The sequence below is a fragment of the Chenopodium album genome, chromosome 26 (assembly GCF_948465745.1).
Source record: "Chenopodium album chromosome 26, dcCheAlbu1.1, whole genome shotgun sequence".
Lineage (NCBI taxonomy): Eukaryota > Viridiplantae > Streptophyta > Magnoliopsida > Caryophyllales > Amaranthaceae > Chenopodium > Chenopodium album.
Window position 1 is genome coordinate 28,988,823 of NC_137859.1, and position 21,630 is coordinate 29,010,452.

Below are 21,630 nucleotides of genomic sequence, written 5' to 3' on the forward strand. Positions count from 1 at the left end.
ATCATGCAACAAGTAGAAAGATTGGAGTTAGAGTGAGAAGATGTACCTCTCCCCTTAATTTGGGAGGGAAGAATTGGAGCTTGGGAAGGGGGCTTCTCAAGCTTTTCCTTGAGAGACATAACTTCTTTCCCTAAATCCGCAATCAAAATGGTCAAATCATTGATGACACTAAGTTGTTCGATCGAGTAACCCTTGCTTGTTGGTTCTCTTTCCACTTCTTGCCAATTCATATAATGACGAGCTACTTCATCAATAGTATCAACCACTTCTTCTTCCGTCTTGTTCATGATTGGGCCTCCGGCTCCGGCATCCAAACTTGCTCTCCCATGAGAACTCAACCCACCATAAAAGATATGTATGATTTGATAGGTAGGAATCCCATGGTGTGGACACTCCCTTTGATAATCCTTAAATCTTTCCCATGCTTCATAAAGGCTTTCATTAGGCTTTTGCTTGAACCCTTGAATCAAAGCTCTTGCCTCCGCCGTTTTCTTTTGAGGATAGAAACGGAACAAGAAAGCTTTGGTGACATCATCCCAAGTTTTCAATGAATTGGGCTTCACCTCTTTATCTAGCCATTCCAAAGACCTTCCTATGAGGGAGAAAGGGAACAACTTAAGGCGGATGAATTCTTGAGACACTCCATTAATCTTGATTGTGTTACAATATTTTTCAAACTCCTTAAGATGGTTCAATGGGCTCTCGTTCTTTGCCCCACTATATTGTCTCCTCTCAATTAGGGTGATCATTGCCGGCCGAATTTCAAAGTCATTCTCCGGTGTTATAGGTGGAGCTATGGCGCTCTCATACCTATATGCCCCGGGCACTCCAAGCTCTTTCAAGGTAACTCTTGAATTACCTCCCATGACTTGGGATCTATACACACAAAACTCAAAGACAATATTAGTAACACGGCTACAAGTGTAGCCTAAGTGTAAAATCTTTTTGTATTTTGCAAATAGAGTGGAATAGACTCAACAATAACATGCATTCAAAGCACCATTCCCCGGCAACGGCGCCATTTTGATGGGAAGGAGAACGGTAGGTCGTTGGGCTACCACCCCACCCAATCAAACAAAATTTGTAACTTAACAAACCCCTATTTAGTGTAGCGGTAAGTCAAGGTCAAACCCAAAGGAATGGAGGTCAAATGCACGATGCCTAAGTTAAGTTATTCCGAAATCTAGAAGGGGTTTATGGTAGAAACTAAGGCTAAGCTAGGCGATGCAAAAGGTTTGTACTAAATGAATGCTAAAGCACTAGGGGAATGGATCCACATGCATCAACGATAAAGTTCAATCAACTTGGGGAATTAACCAATCAAGTCAAGCAATGTGAGGGAAAACCGAAATTGCAACCAAGAGAGTACATCAAGCTATTCTCCTAGAGGTCTAATTAGCGTCAACTACATCAAACACTAGCTAGGAAACATCACAAGATATCTCAATCGAGTAAATGTAAGCCACAAATCAATGGTCCGTATCAATGTGAACTCACAATGCAATCTAGTGTGAATAACAAGGGTGATCAAGCCTAATCAAGCACACACATGCACAAAATCAATCAACCAATTTAATCACATCATCAACTCAATCAATTTCCCCCAAATTAATCTCAATTCATCATCACTACATGCTTCACCACTACCCCTAGAAAATAAACTACTCACAATCCATAAAGAGCAACAAAATCAAAGCTAAACTAATCATCATTCCCAAATTCATCAATTGAAATCAAATTGAAACCAACAAATTCAATCAAATCAATCAAACTATCAATCAACCAAATCAAACAACAATACTAATGAAATCAAACATTGAATTGCATTAAAGAGTAAAGAATCCTTACAAACTTGATAGAAATCAAATCAAATGAAGCAATCTTCAATCATCAATCATCAAACCCACACTTTCTCTCTCTAAAAATGCTAAGAACTAATGTTTTCTCTCTCTAGGATCTAATCTAATCTAATTCTCTCCTTTCAATATCTCCTCTTTTCCCTATAAAATGGAAAGAAATAACTAACTATCCCCAAGAGGAAGTTGGGAAAGACGTCCAAAAATAGACCCACGTCGGTGCGGGCGCTCGAAGGAGAGAGAATGGTGTGCACGGGAGCACATCCAGGAAGGTGCGCCCGCACGCACCTGATGTGCGGCCGCACACTCCTCTAGTGCGCCCGCACAACGCTGCTGCTTCCTCCTTTCTTCTTTGCCCTAGCTCACGAGGTGCACGCATCCTAGATGATGATGATGGAGGACAAGGTAGGCAGGAATTTCCTTGAATTTCTTGAAGAATAGAAGCCATGAGGAAGGCACAAACAAGACCTTGAAGCATGCTCCTTGAACCTCACATTGACTTGAAACTTCTTGCACAAGCTTTAGGCATGAAAATCAATGGAAAACTATGGAAAGGAAGCCCGGGAATCCTTGGACAATCAATCACAACCTACAATCAAAGGATAATAAGCAAGTAAAAAGGGAAAAATAGCAAGTAAACGAGAAAAAGCACGAAATAGAGAAACTAACTACAAAAAGCATGAAATGAAGAAAATAAGAATAAAACTAAGGGAAACTAAAGAAAAGAGAGATAAAAAGAAATAAAAATCATCCAAAAAGGAACCAAATGAGTGCCAAAAATGTCACTCATCATCATGTAATTGACATGATCATTAAGAAGTATAATTCATTAATGAAACTCCTTTCACATATAATTAGCACAATAAATGATTGTTGTCAAATTCATCTTCAAACACGTGTAGCTAGCATGAATTGTACGTGGTCGAACAAACATTCATGTGCCCAATAAAAATATGACATCATATATATATATATTAATCATCACAGTCATAAAAGTATAATTAGTTTTATGAGTTTCAAAGAATTACAATTAGATCATTCTTTGTATATATTAGGCCTCAAACTTTAATCCTTTTATAAGCACATACACATCAAGTTCTTGAGTTTTGACCACTTGCTCGTAAGAAATATTAGAAACAGCAAAATACTTAAATGAGCCAAATAATATACAAGTATATGGTATATTAACTCACGTAGATGCTAGCTTAATTAGAGGATCATGCTATATATATATATGCTACACCTATTCGTATACAATGGAAATATACAAATGGAAAAGTATCGTATACTAAAAGATATGTTCAAATAATAGCAATGCCTAAAATCAAGGGATCAATTTAACAAACTAAGATCATCATTATTCAAGGATAACCATTAACCAAGCATAGCATCAAGATTAGAAATACATAGCAATCACTCACACATAGGTCTTCACACTAATTGTGGCACAATATTATATAAATACTATCTTATTTAAAATGTCAATAGCCCATTTAGACCCATATCCAATCCTATATATTGTTTATCGGAGACAAATCTTATATGCAATAAGATCACGAGTGGTAAAAAAAATGGCCATAATCAACCATCGTTCTTGGGATTTTTGTAATTATTAATGAACATAGATTGTTAACTCCGTGGGGTTAATTATAGACATCTTATTTATGACCAACATAATGTAAGTGTTCTATAGACATAATGTGAATAAAACATTAATACTAGTTGAAGTTCTCATCTTGATTCAGTCGAACCATGAAGTCAATCACGCTAAGTATAATTAATTACTAACTATTGATGAGTTTTTGAAAAAAAAAAAAAAACAAAATCCCTGAATTGATTTCAAAGCATATAAACTGATCACAAACTAACTGATCAATTATACTCTCTGTAGTAAATCACAATAAAAGAAAGTAAAAAAAAAAGGCATATATACAATCGACAAGATCACTAAAAATTGGATGCAATTAAACCATGATTTATCATGACTCCATAAGATAACATATACCCATATAAGACAAATAGACAATCTATATTTGAATACGAGATCATGTAATTCATTAAAATAAATGTTTATTGTACCAAATAAATCTGTACAAAGTATATAGTAACCTTCACCTAAAACAAATCACACAAATACATTTTCTAAGATAGTGATTGAATAATAAAATCGGATCTCGCACAAATAATCAGTTCAATATAGATAATCACATGTTTAAAGATTATGCTGATTTAATAAATTAAGCGTAATCAATCAGATAAAACAATATGGAGTATTTCATGAAATTCATGGGTAGTCATGAAAATTAAATTGATTCATGCTAACTTGACCACATAATCATCTACATACACTAGTTATCCATGGATTAAAAAAATAAAAAATAAAAAAAGAAAATTAACTGGTGGACTATTTCATTTAAGTTAAATATTTAACACTTATCAGGGCTTGCCTATACTCCAGTTCCTACTCGTAGGACTTTTCACATGGAACAACAAATTATAATAAAGGTCTCAAACTCATACAGGTCAATACACTCAATTATATATCAAGCCCACTCTAAACAAAATTGCAAAATTCCAACATTCTGTTTAGATATAATGCGATTCCGAAATTCCGAAAGGTTTAACACCTATGATTAATTTAATTCAAGTAGGATAATAACAATATAATAAAATCAATAAAAGTAAGGTGAAAAAGATATAGGGATACCTGAATGAATGTATGATAAGGATTACAATTTGATTGAGGGAGGTGTATATTTAGGAATACTCGTGCAGTTACTATTTAACTCCTTTGTTCGTCTCCTAAGTAATTATGTTTTATTTGGTTAGAGCTGGTGCTGATAACGTGTTATGAAATAAGGAGAAATATGAGAGATTAAGAGAGAATTAATCTATCCATGTTATTCCATATGATAGGGGTATATATACATAGAATATTATAAGTAGGGTTTGCTTAGATAACAATAAAGCCAAGATCTAGAATATTCTGGAAACATACAAAGAGGATAATGGATATCCACACAATATTTTCATAACAAAGTGGCCTTTTTTATTATTATGTTATGAAATATTTGTGGATATCCATTATCCTCACTTGTATCATTCCAAAACAATCTAGATCTAGGGTTTATATTCTTATCCAACCAAACCCTAAGTACATTGTACGTATATATATACCTTATCATATGGAATAAATATACACAGATTAATCCTCTCTCAATCTCTCATGTTTTCCCTTATTTTATAACACGTTATCAGCACCAAGCTCAAAGCCACCGAAAACCAACCCGTTATATAATTCCTTCAGATGCTAAAACTTATGTTCCAATTTATTCAATAATCGTGTCACAATAATCGGTCCGTCTTATTATTGTTTTGTAGTATTAATCTAAATATAATACAATTTTGGGATAATTAAATTGGTTTTAGCTTCTTCACGCTAAGCTCCTGGAGGATGTGGAGTCCATGAGTGGCGATCTTATTAAATACATCTGATCCAATCATTGAACCGGCATGAAGCACTTGTCCGACTTATATTTAAAAAGGTAAGTTAATATTATTCTACAATATTTACTTCTCTAATTGCTATTGAAGATATATTATGGAGTATATATGTGTCAATATAATGACCATGAATTTATGATCTGATGATTTGGATTGTTAATCTTAAATTTTGTGGACTTGCATCACTATCAGGGAAGTACTACGTATATTAATTTATTTCTCCCATATTAATCACACTTGCTACGATTTTGCATATATTGAATAATGATTAAGTACTAGATTTTGATTTTGCATACATTGAAATCAAAGTTGCAAATATGTTTGTCGATCTTCTAGATGATGGAGTACAACCTGTTTATTGGGAGTTAATCCATTTTTTTTGTTTTGCTTAATTATGCAGTTTTATCCAAAAGGATAAATTTATCTCCTGATCCCAAGATCAGATAAGGAGTTTGTTATAAAGATAAAATAAAAATAAAAAAAATAATAAAGTACATAATATTTACATAGTTTCTAAGAAAAATATTTATTTATTTTCTATCGTTTTAAGATAAAGCAAAATTTACATGTTATAATAATAAAATATATGTATAGTGTACATGTAGTATACAATTGTTATTCTTAGTTCATGTTTTTCTCACTAATCTTTGGAATTCCTAAAACTTGACTAATATGTACATGTGATTATAGTTTGTTAATTCAGTTGATTCACAATTAATATAGCAATATGTATTGAATTAGAATCTTACAGAAACTGAATTCGAGACTTCTGACTTACTAAAATATAAGTGAAATATATGGATTTGTTTCTAGTATTGTTTATAAGACTTAGTAATATAATTATCAATTATAAACTGTCCCTAATTGTTTGAAACTTATATGTGACTTTTATAGTGAACTAGGTAAAGTTTGTTAAGGGAATATGCATCACTGTGCAACTTAAAGCATGGAATAATATAAAATTATGAATTGTGGCTTAAAGTATATATATATTCATATACCAAAGAATATTTGCTGATTAAATATTACCATGATACATAATTTGATTATTATTATCCATTTTTAATTTATTGATAATAGCTGAATAAATAAGTTTATTTTTATTTGTCTTTGATTTATAAGTTTTGTCTTAATATAATACAAAGTAAATACTATTTTTGTCTCGATAATACCTCTACTTTGTTTCTTATCTAATATTATATTATGCTTCTATATGAGATTTATTTGATCATATAATTACATCAAGTATTCAGTATGTAACATCTAATGTGCGAGAATCGGCCAAACGAATGGATGTATATGTTTGGTACAATATTTGTTGGCATTCATACTTTTGCATCTAATACTAAAAGCTTATGTTAAAGTTATATATTACGGAGTAATTGATTGAAATATGTTTCTGATTTTACCTTAAGTAATTTACTTTACTATATACTCATAATACTCTTAGTCTCTTATTTTGTTAATTTGGCATGAAATGAATGGATTTATGGATTATAATTGATAGTGATCATGATGACAATTTTATGACGTATTGCAAATTTAATTTCTTAATAAAAGTGCCATAAGTCCAGTAGTGTGCTGCTAAAATAATACTATCATCTTTAATTATTTAACATCTCATGTATATGCATTACACTTTGTCTTTAACTTAATAACTTGGTTATATTAATATTATGAAGCATACTATATATTATGATGATTGATGTGTGATTAATTACATTCAATTATATACACCTACATGAAGTTGAATATTGGGATGAAGCTCGTTTACATATGGACTTGAAGTTCCTTAGATATATATTAAAGAGTACTAATACATATGGTTCTGAAGTTCATCTTAAACTTATAAACAAGCTTAAACCTGTCAGAATAATATGAAGACATGTACTAACCTAGACTTTTCTAATAGTTCCTCAAGCTTTTGCCTAGATAATCCACCATTTATATAAATAATGTGATCCTATATGCACAATATCATGTGAAAATACAAAGTATTTGTATAGTTAAATATTGTCTTTTGGGTGGATATTCAAGATACCAAGCTCTAAATGAGTATTAATAAATAACTAGATATACACATTCCTAGAAGTGAATGAAAAAAAAAATTGCACACTTGAAAGAGTTATAAGCATGTTTGCATGATGTTATTTTGATTATATATAATTCATGGAAAAGTTCATAAGAATTGCAAACATGAGTGCATATTATCTTTTGAGCAAGACATATTATTCATGAGTTTAAGAAATTGAACATGGCATTGTGAGCAACTCGTTGATAAATATAATTATTATGTCCATACTTTTAGGATATTTCAATTTAAAATGAACGCAAGAGGAACACTTTACTTGATACATGAATTTATCAAAAGAATTTATGACTTACAAGGTGCAAGAGATTTTAAAGGTTGTTGGATTGACTTCATATCCTCATATGCAAGGATTAGGGGGAGATTGTATGTATAAATAATTATATATATTAATGGTCAGTTTGATACATACATTAACTTTAATATCAACGATTTATTTAATAGAAGAGGCCTCATGTTAAATAAATATTTTAAAATTATACCATCACGAAGATGGATATAAATAAATGTCATTGATCATATACTATTTGTAAATGCATGCTCCAATTAAAATTGATGTCCTAGAAGGACTACATTGATTGCTGACGAACCTATAGCACGCCTGAAGCGTGATGCATCAATATGTTCTAAAGATAATTAAGTATCTTTGATAAGGAAAGGAGCTACATACTATTGACAATGACAAATTTGAGAAAGTGATAAATCTCTTTACATTTCTAGAAGAAATCACTTTTAGTAAAATTGATATGTCTCATAATTATATAAAAGGCTCTTGAAGAGTATGAAATATCCAACAAGATCAACATGTATCAACATTATAGTCAAAACTCCAGCAGAGTATTAATTGTTGAATAAATATTAGTTGATTGTCTTGCCAATAGTATAAAGAAACACATGTCGGTGTTCAAATATCACATCATATTTGTGGCCATGCATAAAGTAAGTTTAATAAAGTGATCGCTAATGTTGGAAAACTGACCAGAATTCAAATTTAGAGAAGTGATTAGGTGTGATTATTAAATTAGGCTATCTGGGTTTAATAATTACCCGTTATGGAAACCTGAAGTTTCATTTGATAATGTGCTGACGCTCTCTTAATGTTAGATATATAAAATGAATTGAATGGCAAGACATAACATTGAGATTGAGCTATATTTGGATTGTGATTCATAACCATTTGTATTGATGAAAATTTCAAGAGTTAATAGGTTTTGATTTCTTATATAAAAGAGTAATAGGTGACCAGAAGTTCACCAAAATAACTTATATATTATTGTCAACTATTAAGTGACCAGAAGCTCATCAAATACACTATTTAAGATCCAAAAGATCACCACCTAGTTAAATTACAAGCAAGTGATATATGCTTGTATAACAATTCTAATGATTGAGGCTATTATATGTCAGCACATAAGAAATAGAAAAGAAGGAAATTCAACTGCAAAACATATGTCTCCCCATTGATCTTGAATTATTGATCTCCTGAAGAGAACAAATTATGAAAGACTTAATAATAAATACATGTGTTATGCAATGTAAAATTAATGAAGAAATGATTCTTCATTGAAGTTGTTCTCCAGAAGAGATAAAACCTTTTTTTTAATACAAATCTTCTGAGAAATTAATATTGATTGTGATCCTCCTAATGAAGTGAATTTTATTAATGCTTTGTCTACTAAGTTGGTATATAATAAGACACCCCTATAAATGATATATTTTACCAACTTAGGGGGAGAAGAAGAATTAGCAAAAGTTGGAAAAATTAATTAAATAATAAATATGATCCCTATAATGGTAGTTTGAAAAGTTATGTGCCAACTTTTGTATATATATTATCAAGATATGTTGCACAAGTATGATTTGATTTGTATTCAGTTATGACTCATGTTGCATAGCGTTGAAGATACATTTTGGTCATATTAATTATGTGTACACATTGAGATAGAATCTTGCCAATTATACTTCAATCACTACACCTGAAGTGTAGATTGTATGATCGGTTCCAACAAAAAAAAATGATATGTCTAATAGATATGATATTTGGCAAGATAGTGCAGTTGACACTAATAGTGTAATAGTGTATAAATACCATAGTGTATGAAATACCCTAAAAGTGGTATAGATATCTGAATTATTATAATAGATGGCCTATGATGTAAGAAAAGTTATGATGGTACCAATGAGAAATGTATTCAGAAATCATAGTAAAATAGCATGTGGAATGTAAGTTAAAAGAATTTTATGATACCGGTACACGATGGAACCGATGAATAATAATATAATATGCATATGCATAATGGAATGGACTAGTGAATAAGGGATCTGAAATATATGTACATTTTGATGTCGACATAATGAAATAGATCATAAGTTTATCATGGACCCGAAGTCCAATGAAATATGGATTTTTAAATCCACACTGTATAGTGTCTTGCATCATTTTGAGTCTTATATTCATGTACATGTGAGTCATAAGTTAATGGTTTATTGCATATGTATGAAGTTGTTAGATGTATTACACACTGTATATTTTGTTTAATATGTTAATATGTTATCATGCTTTCTATATCTCATATTGTATGCATTAGTTTCTTACCATGACTGTCGTTTATGTGAATGTTCATTCAAAGTATAGTAAGACATATTTACAACTTTGATGAAAATTAGAAAGAGATATTTATATTCCAATGAGCTTATAATTGTAATGAAATTATTGATGACACTGATTTAATTGCATGTTATGAATTATGTAAGATGAGTTCCTGAAGAACTTATGTACGACATATTTAAATATCCAGCCCTACAAAGTTTATATTCTTGAATATTGCAATTACTAACAAACTCTTGAAAATTCAATGTAACTACATCATTGACATCTCAACCTGAAGTTGATGAGAGTTAATGAGATTTATTATTTGTATTTGTAAGAGAGTTATCGTGTCAATTATGAAACATCTAAAGAGTATCAATTGAATACTTATGCGTGAGAATGTTTCCTTATGGTCCAGAAGAACCATGATTAACATATATAATTACATGTGTTATATTATAATTCATATGAGATTGAAAAATGACATTAATAATATCAAGTTTTTCATCAAATTATTATTAATGAATGTTTGATCAAATAATGATCATCAATAACGACTTCCAGAAGAAGTCATAACCGCATAATAAGTTTAACCTTTAAATCAACTGTTAAACAGAGATTTGAAATATTGATATTAGTGATAAACACATGTATGGTGAAATGAAGACACTTCACATGTTAACGTGAACTTGAAGATTCAATTTCAGTTTTGGAGGATCGAAGATCATATCAATGAGTGATATTTTACTGCATATGAGAAGATATACAACATATTGGATTCATTGTTGCGACACTAGAAGATCTCAAGTTATGTATTCATCAGGGGGAGAAAATACGCGCTGCACTCTTTTTCCCTTGACCATGGTTTTGTCCCACATTGGGTTTTCCTGGTAAGGTTTTTAATGAGGCAGCATCTCTAGCGTATTACGAAGAATGTTGTACTCTTTTTCCTTAATTAGGTTTTTATCCCATTGTGTTTTTCCTATTAAGGTTTTAACGAGGCACAGTCTTCGATAATGGACATCCAAGGGGGAGTGTTATGAAATATTTGTGGATATCCATTATCCTCACTTGTATCATTCCGGAACAATCTAGATCTAGGGTTTATATTCTTATCCAACCAAACCCTAAGTACATTGTATGTATATATATACCTTATCATATGGAATAAATATACACAGATTAATCCTCTCTCAATCTCTCATGTTTTCCCTTATTTTATAACATATTATTATTTTTTTTAAAGGGAATTCAAATTTTATTATTCACATGTCTATTTAATATTTTTTTTTGGAAATTTTTTAAATTACGTAATTTAATTTGGAGTTTTAAATAAATTAAAAAAAAAATGTAACTGGACCTAATATGATCCGACCTGATATCAAACTTAAACCCTATTAATCCAATATTTGATACTCGAATACGAACATGACTCGACTTGATTGTTATAACCCGAGAATAAAAAGACTTGAAAAGGACCAATCTAATTATAACTCGAAAATTTTTGACTTGAACCACACCCGAGACCGACTTGGAAATGACCCGACATGATTATAACCCGCAAATTATTGACTTGCCAATTTGAACTCGAGAATGACCAGACAAGTTTAAATGACCCAACTTGATTGTAACCCGCAAATTATCAACTAAACCCGACTTGAACCCAAGAATGACCCGACTTGGAAATGACCAGATTATATCCCGCAAGTTTTTTACTTGAACCGAACCCGACCCGAACCCGAGAATGACCCGACTTAATTATAACCCGCAAATTATTGACTTGAACCGAACCCGACTCAAACCCGATAATGACCCGACCTGATTATAACCCAAAAATAATTGACTTGAACCGACTCCGAACACGACCCTAACTCATTTAAACCCGTAAAAACTCGAATATAACCCGACTTGTTTTTCACTTGACCCGAATGTAACCCGACCTTTTATTGATCCGACCTAAACCCGACCCGAACCCGAAAAGATGTATGACCCTACTCAAGCATGACCCAACCCGAACCCGACCCACATATGTCCTGACATTAACCCGACCCAAGATGACCCGACCCACACAAACCCGACTCAAACCTGACCCATTTACCCGAATTGAGAGCTCTAGTATTACCTACCCCTTTTTTGAATTACCGATTGTATCTCTCTCTATTTCCTTTCTTCACCTCTTTCAATTTCCTTTTCATTGAACCTACTTTGTATGAAAGGTAATATCAAGATTATCTATTGATTGATATAATGTTCTGAAATGGAACATTATGAAATCTTGTAGGTGTAATATCTTTGATTATTAAAGATATTATCTTTTGTAATCTTTTATTTATTTAGGGAAAAATCTTTTCATCCAATCCCCACATCTTCCTCCTATAAAAACTCCAATCCTCCTGTAAGCTGTAATAACACATACATACGAGTAAAATTAAAGAAAAATAGTTATAAAGGTTGAAGAAGAAGAATTGTAGAGGAGAGGAAATGGGGTTGCCGGAGGATGCGTTAACCGATATACTTGCTCGATTGCCTGTAAAATCATTGATTCGATTTACTTGTGTTTGTAAGTATTGGCTCTTTCTCATCAAATCCCCTGAATTTGCATCCAAACATTATTCTGTTCGTTTAAGTCATAATGATAATGGTTACGATTCTGTTATGACCCAATTTACCCCCGCCTGTTCCTTTTCTATTTTCTCATACGAAAACCTTGCTTTTGAAACTGCCTTTAAGATTAGACCTGCTGTCGTCTATGAACCACCCCAGTTCGGTATTCATCATCGTGATGTAATTTCAAATGTTTTTATTTACGGCCCTTGTAATGGCCTCTTCTTTCTCCATATCCACAAAACTGGTCTTGGTGAAACTTTGTTTTTGTTGTGGAACCCGGCTACTAGACAAGTATTTAGACTCCCCAACTTATATGATTTGTCAGGGTCATTTCTTGGTTTCGGGTTTGACTCCGTAACCAATGATTACAAGGTTGTTTGTTTTGATGGTGTCGACCCCAATTCTAGCATGGTACTATTGTACTCCCTTGCTGCTAATTGTTGGAGGCAGATTGATGTGGATTTGAACATTATTGGTTACGGTGGGTTTGTAAGTGCTGTTAATTGTCCTTCTATCTGTAATGGTCGCAAGCATCATTGGGTATTTTCCGATTTTGGTATATATGGAAGTATCTCTTTTCTTCTCTCCTTTGACATGGTTGATGAGGTCTTTGTTCAGACCCCTATGCCTTGTAGTCAAAGGAGTTGCGATGGGTTTTTTGATCAAGGCTCCAACAATGTATACCCTACCATATACTATATGGACAGCATGATCAAAGACGGTACATTTGGTTTGCATATTTGGGTGTTACAAAAGTATGGTCCTACAGGGTTTTGGAACAAACAACAATCTTTAACAATTCCTGAAGTAGTATCTTTTAGTCAACCAAAGATGATGTGGAAAAATAAGGCAATTGTGTTTGGCATCAACACAATAACATGCTATGATTTGAGTACTCAACAAATGAAATCGCTCCGGTTTCCTGGAAACAAGGCTTTTTCTTGTTACACAGAGAGTCTAGTTTCTGTAAGACCACCACCACCCGATCATTCAGCAGTTGCAGGATTACTACAGGATCATCAAGAGGATTTATCCGTTGAAATGACCTTATTACAGCAACAACACGTTTCACCAGAAGAACATCATCAAGGGGCAGAGGATTCAAGGGTAGGAATAAAATTTCAACCAGATGGAGAACTAGCACAAGAAAATCACGATGATGGTGATGATTCGTCCACTGACAGCGCTTTCCTGGAGCCTGAAGGAACACCTTTTCTAGATTATAGCACCGTTTATATCGACTATGAGACAGATTTACAATTTTATCTTCTTAGAAAACATGAGTGGCAAAAGTTATCCAAGCTGCCTTATTGTCTTCGCGAAGTCAACAAACCACTGACCTCCAACCCCTGCACATTTTAAGATAATTGATTACGCCATATATGTCTTTTATTATCCATCATTATAAGTAGTATTAGTACTAGTCTACTTGTTTTGGACTTTTTTCATGCTATTGTATTTTTCTTCATAGATTTTAAAATGCTTTTTGTAAGTGTTATGTTCTTCAATAAAAATTGGCATTGGCTGAACTAATTTTATAGCAGAAAATATGTTTTTCCTTGTGGACTCTACTGTAATGATATCTTTAATTTGATGCTTGTAGAACAACTTCATCTAGCATTTAGACATGATAATTTGCTTTCCGAGTTTACTAAGATGAAAGTAAACTTGGTAAGCAAACTATAGTTTAGACATTAGTAGAAGACATACAACTATACTAGATTGTGTCATGTGATACTATGGGGGGGTTAGTTTCAGTTATTAATGTCTGAGTTTCTAGGTTCAAAATACACATGTCTTAGCTAGAGTTTGCAACCATCTAACCCTTTCCTGCCCTATCTAAGTACGAAGTGTCGCTTAATAAAATACAAAGATGAAAAGGATGACTTGTCTTAAGAATAATTTGAGTTGACAGTATATATAGGAACATGGGTTTATTCTAATCTAGCAAAATGATCAAAATAAGTAGAAAAGCAAAATCAGAAATTAGTATTAAAAAAACTTTAATTAATAGTCTTAGGGCCTGTTCTCTTACGTTGAAATTCAGTTTAGTTCAGCTGAGTTCAGTTCAGTTCAGCTCAATTCAGTTCAGTTCAGCTCCTAATTTCCTTCTCTTATAAAATATTCTTTTCAGTTCAGTTCAGCTGAGTTCAGTTCAGTTCAGCTGAGTTCAGTCAATGAGAACAGGCCCTTAGTATATATTGGTGTCTTTGGGAATTATAACTTTTTTCACAATCTGCAGAAATGAGTAGTATTATGTGAATTTAGGTTTCGCTAGTATTCTATAGGAAGGAGATAAAGGAATAGGGTGGGAAATGGAAATTTTGAAAATTGAGTCTAATGGACCTCAATATTAAAGGGATGATTATTATAGGCCTACACAGCTACACTTGCTTGTAATGTAGTAAATTTTTCCCAAGACCCAGGTGTATCTAGTACTACCTACACCCCCTATCAAACTACACCGTTTTAATTAGTATTCCCAATCCCCCTATGTATTCATGAGTATTACTCCAATGAAACACTACTGCTTTCCACCACCACCGCAGCGAAGCTATTTCAACAAACAAACACAATAATTGTTCAAATAATTTGATCCAAAATTGCCTACTGTTGTTGAATTGTTGTGGTAGTGACGACGACGAGGCTACAATAGTTGACTTTTAAATATTTAATTTGCTCATTATAATTATATTTGTGTTTATTTAGTTAAATAGTAGGGTTTATGGTGGTTAATTTCACTTGGTTGAAGGTGTGGTTTTGATTATGAGGTGTGTTTGACTTCCATGGGAGGTAGCTTGCTTTAAGGTGCCCCCTCTATTAAAGAAATTATTGATGAAATCATGAAATTCTAGAGTGAATATTGACTAAAATCTAGAAGTTATTTAGTGTAATTGGGGATTGTGGTAAATAATTGGATATGTATTTACTCCCTCCATTGATGAATTCTTATGGTATGAGTATCATTAGAGAGAAATATGAAGCTTCATAAGGTAGCTATGGTGTTGAAGAAAAAGAGAAAAGTTACAGATGTGTTTTTCCTTTAAATTTTTTCCTCTTTTTAATATTTATTGATTTTTCTTTTTTATTTTTTAATAAAGATATAAAACTTTTTTTTTTTTTGAAACCAAAGATATAAAACTTTTATAAGTGAACGTATTTGACTTTATAAGTGAACATACAATATTTTGTAAATGAACATTTTTTCAATAGTAATTATAAATTAACATGTAATTATTTCATATTGGACATATAATATCTTTCAAATGAACATATAATTAATTACTATTGAACATTTTAATTGTGATCCATTATTATAGAAAAATGAATTACATTTACATATTTTGTACTTATTTTTTAATTAATTTGTGGGGTGATAATACATGTCCATGGAAAATAAATATTGATTTACTAATTTTCAAATTCATGAATAGATTAATAAACAAACAAGTTTCATGTCAAATTTGTTGTTTAGGAAATTTGTTCATTTATGTAATAATAAATGAACATTTTTGTATGTAGCTATGTTTTGGTAATTATTATTAGGTGTTTGATTTTCTATAGTTATTTTTTATCATATGCTTTTTGGTTCATGAACATTTTATCATTTATTATTTTATTGATAAGGTTATACGAGTATTTCTTTATTGGTTTATTACTAGTTTTGTAAATGAACATTTATTATGTTGATAATGATTAATAAACAATTACTTAATATTGTATGAATTATGACATACAAAGTATAACTTTTTTCCCAAATGTTCTAATATATATATAGTTAGTGAAGGTTTAAAATTTACAATTGTTAATGGCCAATCACCAATTCAAGTTGTTATGAATACTACCTCTGGTCCAAATTACTCGCAACTTTGGGGTATTATTTGTGAGATATAAAATATTCCAAAGTTGCAAGTGATTTGGACCGGATGTAGTATTTAGTTTTTTTTGTTTATGAACATGTTGTTTTCCTAATATGAACATTATATATATATACTATCTATATATTTCTTTTTGAAGGACGTGATTTATAGTAGTACTCAAGGAAAAAGAAAGGTTTATGTCCTTCATAAAAATCAAAATGAAATTGTATAATATATATATATATATATATATATATATATATATATATATATATATATATATATATATATATATATATATATATATATATATATATATATATATATGTAATATATATATATATATATATATATTAAGTATGTAAGTATGTATGTATGTATGTATGTATGTACACACACACACACACAATATATATATATATATAAATTTCATGTTCCACATACATTATCAAACACAATAAACTTCTCAATCCGAATTCGAACAATTTAAGATAATTGTGCTATTGGTTTATGTTGCTTGGCGACTCCATGCCTTCTTGATTTATTTTTTTTATTTTTATTTTTATTTTTTTTATGTTTGCCATCTTCATTTTTTCATGCTATTGTGTGGCTTGATCTAATATATCCACAAATTATTTTAACTAATAGACAAAAACATATAAATCATTAGATTTGAACAAGAATATAAGTGTTGAAATGAACCAATTTTTATATGAATATGAATATGGATGAGTATAACAATTGACATGATCAATATGAAAATAAACATCTATTAATATTTTAATGAACATAAATAATTTGGAAATAATCAACTATTTTTATGGAAACGAATATTTATTAATATATAAATGAACATATATTAGTTTGAAATGACCATATATTTTTATGGAAATGAACACCTATTAATATATAAATGAACATATATTAATTTGAAAATAATCAACTATTTTTATGGAAACGAATATTTATTAATATATAAATGAACATATATTAGTTTGAAATGACCATCTATTATTATGGAAATGAACATCTATTTATATATAAATGAATATATATTAGTTTGAAATGACCATCTATTACCGATCAATGAACATGAAATATATACGTGAATAAACCCTTGAAGCTATCAATATGTTATTGACCATATATTCATATTAAAAAAAAACATATATTAAAATTCAAAATTGAAATGAACATGAAATATTGGGAAGAAGATGACACAAATATAAACTTTTATCAAAATGTTAATATGAAAAATTGTGAATGACTATATACAATTATGCAATTGAACACCTTACAATAATAAAAATGAACATTCATCAAAATAATTTTCCACTCCAAACTTTGAAAAACAATTAACATTATTATGTCAATGATAGTATACTAATATATAAATGCACATTTTTCAATATGGAAATGAACATTTATCAAAATAAAAATGAACATTTGTCCAAAATAAAATCACTATGAACTAATTATTAATACTACTGTTTCCTTCTGTAAAAAAAAGTTGAAGAATGTACTGGTTTAATTTACTAGTTTTTGAACAAAAAAATACTAAAGCAATAGTATGATACTTACGATGATACATTTTCCAATGTTGATGTTTCAATTATGTTTCTAAAATACAATTGCAAAAAAAAAAAAAAAAAATTAATAAACTATAGTATTTTTTGTTCCAAATTTGAACAAATAACTTACTCTTTCAAAGTTTGTCTTGTTTTTATTGAATTTCGTAGTGATAGAAAGATTTCTTGTGATAATTTGTGATAAGTTTGTAATACTTTCGCAATAAAAGTTTTTGATGAGAGAGAAAATGGAAGAGAAATGATGTAAAGAGAGAATGAGTGAGGAGAGAGGATGGGTGAGGAGAGAGAATGTGTAGAGAAATTGAAATGAATAAATGAAAAGTTGTGGTTTTAATTTTTTTTTTTAAATGTAGTAGTTGATGTGAAGTGGGTATTATGCACATCGTTTGGAAGGGGGTGTAGGTATAGGTGCCTAGTCTTGGGTCTAGGGATAAACTACTAATTGGTATACACTAGACCCTAGTGTAGGTACCACACCCTACACCCCCTCTCACAATCTCCCTCATATACCCACTTTCTGCAATTGTACAATAAAAATCAAACCACCATTTATCTTTTTTCACTTTCTCTCTCCTCACCCATTTTCTGCATTTTCTCTCTCTACACCCATTTTCAGCATTTTCTAATCCAAAATTTTCAACAAACTTTGTGACAAATTATCCAAAAAAGTTGTTCAACTGCTACATAATTCAACAAATCAAGGTCGAAATTCAAAGGAGTAAGTGATTTTGTTCATATTCAATTCGAAAAAGAGTATAAACCCTAATTTTTATAATTTATTGTTGCAATTGTATTACATGAACATTTACTATTTTTAGTTTTAAAACTAGTAATTTCAACAAGTACATTTTGAATTTTGAGTATGAAGTATTTCATTTTTTTTATAGCAATATGAAGGAAATAGCTTCAGAGAAGAACACCAAAAAAAATCTGGAGAAAAGTAAGCATTAATTAAATTAGTTCGTAGTGGTTTTTTTTTTTTTTAAAAAAAAAAAATTATAAATGTTCATTTTCATTTTGATAAATGTTCATTTATATATTAGTATACAATCATTCACATGTTAATAAATGATTAATACAAATATTTATTTATATATTACCCCCTCCGTTCCCTAATGTTTTTTACATTTGGAATTATGCGCGGTAATTAAGAAATTGTGTAAAGTTGATGTATATTGGAATATTTCAATGATTGAAAGTACAAATTTATTGAAAAATACAAAGTTGAGCATGTGGGGTGGAGAAATTAGAAGAGAGAGGAGAGAGAAAGTAATAATAAGTGTTGAAAAAGTATTAAAATAGTACAAAAAGTACAATAGCACATGGAAAAGTAAGGACTTTTGAGTAAAAAAAAATTGTAAAACAAGGGTAAATAGTCCAAAATTTATGACCAAAATAGGAAAGATACTAAATGTAAAGAATAAAAAGAAACACCCTAAATGGAAACGTAAAAAACATTTAGGAACGGAGAGAGTACTACATAGTCATTGTAAAAATCTCCTATTGTAGATCAAGAACTTTTAAAAGATATTAAAACTTATGGTATATATGTTAACATTTCTACAATTCCGAGGTAATATATGAACATATACTAAATTATAAATGTTCATTTGTATATTTGAATCTATTTGAGTTTATATTTGACTTTATATGCCAAAATAAAAAATTGTTCATTTTTATGATACGTTATGCACATTTATGAAATGCATATATAAATATTCATTCATTTGAGTTGAGAAACTGACTTGTGCATACTATGAAATCTTTTGATAATATATGAAATTCATAATGTTCATTTACATATATAGTAATGTAAATCAATGTAAGTATTATACTATAATCTTAGCAATTTTTATTGAAGAACTAATAAATTATATCTGTACATTCTTCAGTTTTGTTTGCAGAGCGAAGGAAACCATTTCAGAGAAGAGAAACAAAGATTATAGTTCGTAGTTATTTTTTTTATTATTTATTATTTCTTTAATTTTTTTTTTATTTTTATGAATGTTCATTTTCATTTTGTTAAATGTTCATTTATATGTTGTTAGTATAACATCATTCACATTTTAATAGATGATAAATGTTAATTTACGTATTGATAAATGTTCATTTTCATTATATATAAATGTTAATTTACGTATTGATAAATGTTCATTTTCGTTCTTATTCATGATCAATAAGTAAATGCATTAATTTTAAAATGAATACGTGCATATACTTAAAATTTCATTTTTATACTACTAATTAAAGCACCCAATTATATCATGAATTAGTTATTTTAACAAATTTAATAAGGAATTTCAATAAGAGTGTGTGCTATGTTGTAGTTTTCATGGAATGATTCTTACAATTATAATAAGGAGTGTGTGCTACCTTCAAAAATTTTCAATAACAAGTACTCCCTCCGTTCCACAATGATGTTCCTGTTTTGAATCTTTGACTTTTTTAAGAAAGAGAGAATCTTCTAAATTTCTCTTAATCTATAAGAGCAAATATAGTCATGTGGGATCTAGTTTGATTCGTCTTGGTGAGTAGATTATTAATATCTAATTTTTATAATTTTTGCTAGTGTGAGATTAAAGATGTTTGCGGTCAAAGATGGGTAAAATATTGCATCGATTTGCGAAACAGGAACATCTTTATGAAACGGAGGGAGTACAAAATTATAAATTTTATACATTTTTCATCTAAAATAATGCTCTTTAATTAAATATTCAATTATAAATAATTGTATGTTCAAAATCTTAAACACTACTTTGTATAGTATAGTGAGACATAAAATATCCAATAAGATAATGAGCATATGGTAGAGTTTAGTGGGACATAACATAGATTTGAAAGCAGTTGAAATTTATAATATGGATAGGGTGGGGAGGGGTAAAGAAGGCTCAGCTCTTTTCAGTTCAAAACTGAAAACTTGAGTTTATCGGATTTGAATTTGGCAGTTCAAATTTGATCATGTACTCGGGTTCTAGCCACCAGATTGAGGTTGAGCAGTCTAACTGTTGACTACCATTTGATTGTCCCATGATTATGGTTCTTAACTTCTAATGTCCAACTGCTGAGTACCAAATGCTTTTTATATAGTCATAGTTTAGAAGTCATAGCCTGATCAATTGTTATTTATAGATGCTTGTAGTACAGGAGAAGAGTGGCGGATTTTAAGGATTAGGTACCTGGAAGATGCCTACTAGAGTCGTGGATGAAGTATATATCTAAGAGACTTTTACTTTCCGCTTCCTGTTTATTGTTGCTTTATGCATATTGTAAGTTTCTAATGGTTTATTTACCATGTAGGGAGAAGATATATGTGCAGCAGTTGTTAGAGAAGTGAAGGAAGAGACAGGAGTAAGTGGTCTCTCAATGTCATTTATTCCAATTATGGAAGAGGATGCATCCAATGTTTTGCTAATGTGATTCTGCCTCTTTAGATTGATGCAGAATTCATCGAGATAATAGCATTCAGGTATGCCCATCAGGCCATCATATCATGTGGTCCACGCTTTGAACTTTGTGATGTGTGATATTGTCTCAA

General features: G+C 30.5%; 1 non-coding gene across 1 annotated transcript; it reads left to right on the top strand.

The window, feature by feature from the left end:
* The first annotated feature begins 375 nt into the window (after window positions 1-375).
* Window positions 376-481, top strand: LOC145618760 (small nucleolar RNA R71). Its single transcript, XR_014108013.1, has one exon. It is a non-coding gene; the product is annotated as a small nucleolar RNA R71 (small nucleolar RNA).
* Window positions 482-21,630: the final 21,149 nt, after the last annotated feature.